Consider the following 6,000-nt stretch of genomic DNA (forward strand, 5'->3'; position numbering starts at 1 on the left):
GCCCTATTACCTATCACTACAGTGCACCCCAACCTAAAATTGGTGTCCTGCCCCTCATGGGACTGGCAACCAGGAAGTCATCAGATTATTAGAAGGGTTTGAACACATGAACTGGGGGGGCACCCAGTCAAGTCTGCAAGGCTGAAGATTGGGTAGGCGATAAGGTCCCCAGTTTACCTGCAAAGAGTCATTTATGGTGTTGGTGTGTGCCAGTGTGGAGCGCACTCACATTCATGGGATCCCACTTCTGTTTTGTACGCGCTCTGGAAAGAGGAGACGACTGGCTGTAGAATGTTTCACTTGAAATAAGGGAAACAAGGAACTCTGTGGTGACCTGAAAGAAAGAGGTTATCATCTGGAAAACTCTGATGGGGCAAGCTTCTTTGACAAGACACTGAAGTGGCTGATCAGAAAGAATCAGTTTGTGTCCAACGAGCAACAAATTTCTCTGAAAACCGACAAGAACCTTCCTGAGCGGTAATCATTTGCCTGGTGAAATTCATAAATGATAAATTCTGTGCTGAGTACAATAATTACCTACAACCAGTGAACTTGGAGGAGTGAGAAGTGAGATTGGACTGTGAATCAATGAACTTTTCTGAACTTACACACACATTACATACACATGCGCTTCGGATTAGAGGGGTGTCAAGTTAGGTTACGTTAATAGTAATAAGTTAACATTTGATCCTGTTTTCATGTTTAAAGATAATTAAAAGCAACTTTTTGTCTTGGTGAATTTTTATTGCTGCTGGGTTTTGGGGTCCTCTGGGCCCATAACAGAACTAAGAACTCACAACCATTTTCAAAATGGGGTTTTTCCATAAGTTTGCCCGCTTGTTTTGTTCCAGTCCTAGATGCTGCTGCTGAACTATAGAACTGAATTCTCTCTCTCACTCACTCAGAGAAAACCACATGAACCTCTTAGAACAGCCAACTGCACTCAGACAGACTGTGGCTCTGGACCTAAACTATAGAACTGAATTCTCTCTCTCACTCACTCAGAGAAAACCACATGATCCTCTTAGAACAGCCAACTGCACTCAGACAGAATGTGGCTCTGGACCTAATCTTCCAAGTCCGTTCATCTGTTGCTTTCCAAAACAATAATCCATTACTCCACAGCATGTCCAATTAACACCTACTTGTGAAGTTCTTATAGGCATTCTTCAAATTTTTTGCAAAGGCATCCAGAGCCTGGACTGTCTGGCTTGAGCAGAGCTCTGGCATTTTAAATGAGATATTTTTTCATGTGTTTGTATGTGACCTACACTAAACAATCTGCCACAATTTATTTCCTTTAAAACATATCTATATACAATATAAAATATAATATAATCTATCACAGTACATGTCGACTACAGGTGAAAGTTAAAGATAAAGAGCACCACATGTTTGCAGTCATCCCAGATGGATATGAATCACTGTTTGGTGACAAAGCATGTGAAAACTTAAGCCAAGTCATTAACAGTGTAGAGAAATACTGGATCAATTTCCAGACATCTTCAAGGGGCTTGGTGTTCTACCATTCACCTATAAGATACAGTTAAAGGAGGACACACAGCCATTAGTGCATGCCCCAAGGTGGGTTCAAGCACCACTAAAAGACAAGTTCAAACAGGAAATGACCCAATGATGTCAATAGATCAAAAAGAAAGTAGAGGAGCCCAAAAAATTGGTAAATTCAAAGGTGTATGTCAAAAAGAAGAAAGGTGACCTACGGATGTGCATGGACCAAAAAGACTGGAATGCCAATATCAAGAGGGAACATTATTACATTCCAACCAGGGATAAAATTACAAGTGAGATGGCCAGTGCAAATTTCCTCACTAAATTGGATGCATCCCAGGGCTTCTGGCAAATAAAACTGCATGAAGAATGCATAAATGTCAGTTTGGTGTGAAGGAAATCACCTTTCTGGGAGATAAAATGTCAGAGGCAGGAGTGGAACCAGACGAGCAAGGTGAAAGCAATTCTAGAGATCCTCAGACCCACAGACAAAAAGGGCACATTGAAAGTGCTGGGAATGATCAATTTCATTGGTAAATTAATTCCAAACCTGTCTTCCAAAACAATGTACCTAAGGAAGTTGTTACATGACAAATGTAAATTGAAGTGGACAGTCAGCCACGAGGAAGAAAGGGGATGACAGAAGACCATTCTAACAACACAACCAGTGCTTTTGACATTCTTCCAGAAGGATGAAATTATCTATTGGCACTTTGAAAGATGGAATATGTGCCATACTACTTCAGCCTGTGGGAAAAAAATTGGAGACCAGACGCATACACATCAAGGACAATGACCATATCTGAATGTCAATATGCACAGATAGAGAAAGAGTGTTTAGGTCTGATCTATGGATTCGAGAAATTCCACACTTATATGTATGGTCTACTAACATTCATGGCAGAAACAAACACCAGGCATTAATGGCCATAACCAAGAAAGATCTCAGTGAGATGTTACCACGAATCCAAAGACTGATGATGAAGCTACAACGTTATGACTTTGAATTGGTGTACACACCAGGGAAATTTATTGTGTTGGCTGATGTGTTGTCCAGGGCATCGATGCAGAGTGAAGCACAAAATGAGAGTTCTACAGGGACAGCAGTGAATCTCCATGTGAACCTGATCACTGAATCTCTTCCCATATCTGACATGAAATCAAGCAGTTCACAGCTGAAATAGAAGAGGACACAGTTCTACAGAAGGCCATCAAGAACCTCAATGAAGGATGGGCTAGAGGTGAATGTCATCTATACTACAACATCAGATCAGAGCTGAATGTTGTCACTGCGCTTCCACTATGACAGAGCAGAATTATCATTCCTCAATCACTGTGACAAGAGATGCTGAAAAGGTTGCATGAGGGGCACCTTGCAATTGAAAAAAGCAAGAGGAGGGCCAGAACTGCTGTTTATTGGCCAGGGATAAATGCTGACATTAACAGGATGGTTTTAAGCTGTGAGACCTGTCTGAAACATCACACAAAGCAGCCAAAGGAATCCATGATCATAAGTGACTTACCAGTGGAACCATGGCAAAAAGTTGGGACTGATCTGTTCCACATGGATGGAAATTTCTTTTTGCTGGTTATTGACTAGCTATCAAACTCTCCTGAGATGGTGCTGCTTCCTAACATGTCTGCTGCTTGTGTGATCAAATATATGAAATCGATTTTAGCAAGACAAGGAATTCCTTAAATCATTTACAGTAACAATGAACCATGTTACAATTGTAGAGAATTCCAGAACTTTGCAGAAGAGTATTATTTTCAATATGTGACTTCAAGTCTTTAGCATCCCCAGTCAAATGGTAAAGCAAAGAAAGGAGTTGACATAGTTAAACAGCTGCTCAATAAAGCATAAAACTGTGGCTCATATCCTTTTTTTTTAGCTCTGTTGAGTTATCCAGCTTCACCACCTGAACATGGCATGTCACCTGCTGAGTTCCTGATGAGACATAGACCATGTCTATGTCAACACTTCTGTACTCTGCAGCCCCAAACATGAATAGAGATGTCAAATGGAAACAAAAGCATCTGCAAAGGAGACAAAAAACAAACTATGACAAGTAAGCTAGAAGCTTAGGGCCACTGGCACCACATGAGCCAGTGAGACTCAGAGATTCCAACACCTGGGACTAAAAATGTCACTGATTTTGAGGAAGTAAATCCAAGATCCTTCACTGTCAGAACAGAGGATGGTCAAATACTGAGGAGGAAGTGAAAGAGCCTGCTGAAAATGCAAAAGACACTGCAGGAACAGACAAATGCAGAAGATCCAGGCTGCAAAGCAACAGAGTTAATACCACTGGTGCTAGACAGTAGTGGACCAGCAGATCTGACACATGCACCAGTGTGGAGAAGATCTGCAAGCGTTATCAAAGCACCTGACAGGCTGAATCTCTAAAAGAAAAAGAACTGAACACATAAAATGTTTAGTTGATGATATTTTAGTTTAAGTTGGTGTTTAACTTTAAATTGAAATGAATATTGTATTAGTGTGTAATGTTGCTAGATTGAATATCTTAAGGAAAGGGGGTGTAGTGATAGAGTGCTCGTGATACTCCTGACCATTTGAGAGAGTGGGAGATTAATGCTGCACCTTGGGTTAGATATAAAAAAATGGCTGCACCATGAGGTCATGAATTGTTAATAAAATATTGTTAATATAAAAGAAGCCAAGTTTATTTATTACTTAAAATAAACATCACAGGTATCATACCTCAAAGTGTAGAACTGACTTTGTAGAGTGGGCAACAGAAATTTACCAGCATTTAATTTGGATTTAAATAGGTCTTGTAAAGTGGAAGGCATTAAGATATTAAATGGAATAAAATTTTATTTTGCTGAGTTGGGGAGTCGAAGTCTATGGGTACAACATAAAAATGAAATATTTTTGGAGTAATTAGAAAACTATATGTAAAAGGTGTTAGAAAGGTTGGAACCCTTCCAGGTGAAGTAACTGAGGGAAAATTCAATCCTAAAGTTTACATTTCAGATTAATGATGTTTCTTTGCCAAAAATATTATTCATGTGACAACGATAACTGTATGGACTTAGATCACCAATTCATCTTGATCTTTAATTCCATTTAATGGTGACCAGGCTCAAATGTCTAAATGGCTGACTCCTCCTATGTACCTTTAATAATCCTGGGCATGAAAGAAATAGGACAGGTGTCCAAAAATAGTCAAAGTAAATATTTGAATTAACTTTGTGTAAATAACTTGGCATTTGTCCTTGAATAGGTTGAATTATTTGAAGACATGAACCCACTGGTGCCAGTTTTTTTTGTATGCGTTGCAATACTAAATTAAATTTCCAGTAATGTTGTGTATTTTGCAACTGCAATGTATTTTATAACAGTTCTGGACAAATACTTGAAATGTATGTTTTGAACCCAAGGGCTATGAAAGATTATTCTTAGTTGATGACTTACTGGTAAATTAAATTGAACTTGAACTGAATTAACATGTTATCTTGACATTTTTTCTGCCTGTGGAAATTAACAGCTGTGGCTTAGATCTTGGGAAAGGACATCTGACCTTTTGGGTTACCTGTTCAAACCTGGAAGTTATAGCAGGTGCATTTGTGGCTAAGCACAAAATTTACCAAAATTCTCTGGGCTGTGCAATTCCTGATGACTTGGAAGATAATAAATGTAACTCCACTATTTAAAAAGGAGGTAGGCAAAAGGCAGGTAATAATAGGCCAGTTATCTTAACATCTGTAGTTGAGAAAATGCTCGAAGCATAAAAGCAGAAACAGGGCATCTGGATAGAATTGTTCCGTCAGACAGGCACAGCGTGGATTGAGGAAGGGCAGCTCATGTTTAACTAACTTTCTGTAGTTCACTGAGGATCTATTGAGTGCAGTAGAGGGGAATAGATGGATGTGGCATACTTAGATTTTCAGAGGGTGTTCAGTAAGGTTGCTGCATTAGGATGGATGGATTTGGTGATAATGTATTAGCATAGATAGCTAACCAAAGGACGGCAGAGATATGAAATAAATGTGTGTTTCTCTGGTTAGCAATAAGTGGTGAGTGCTCCGTCCACAACTGTTTGTGTATATATAAATGATATGGATGAGGGACCAAATGTAAACCGTCTATATTGGAGGAACACGCTAAATTCAGTGGAAAAGCAATTTGCCCAGGGGATGCAGTGTGTCTGCAGAGAGACATAGATAGGTTAAGTAATTGGGCAAGTGTCTATCAGATGGAGTATAATGTGAATAATTGTGAGACCCACTTTGGAAAGAAAAATAGTAAGTCAGACGGTGAAAAATTGCAGCATGTTGTGCAGAGGAACTTGGGAATTCTTGTGCATTAATCACAAAAGGCTGGTTTGCAAATGCAACAGGTCAGGAAGGCAAATGGAATATTGGTCTCATCACTGGAAGGATTGAATTTAAGAGTGGAGTGGTTCTGCTGCAATTGAATAATGTAGTAGTGAGTCTGCACGTGAGGACTGCATGCAGTTCTGGTCT

Source organism: Narcine bancroftii, chromosome 1 (assembly GCF_036971445.1).
Source record: "Narcine bancroftii isolate sNarBan1 chromosome 1, sNarBan1.hap1, whole genome shotgun sequence".
NCBI classification, from domain to species: domain Eukaryota; kingdom Metazoa; phylum Chordata; class Chondrichthyes; order Torpediniformes; family Narcinidae; genus Narcine; species Narcine bancroftii.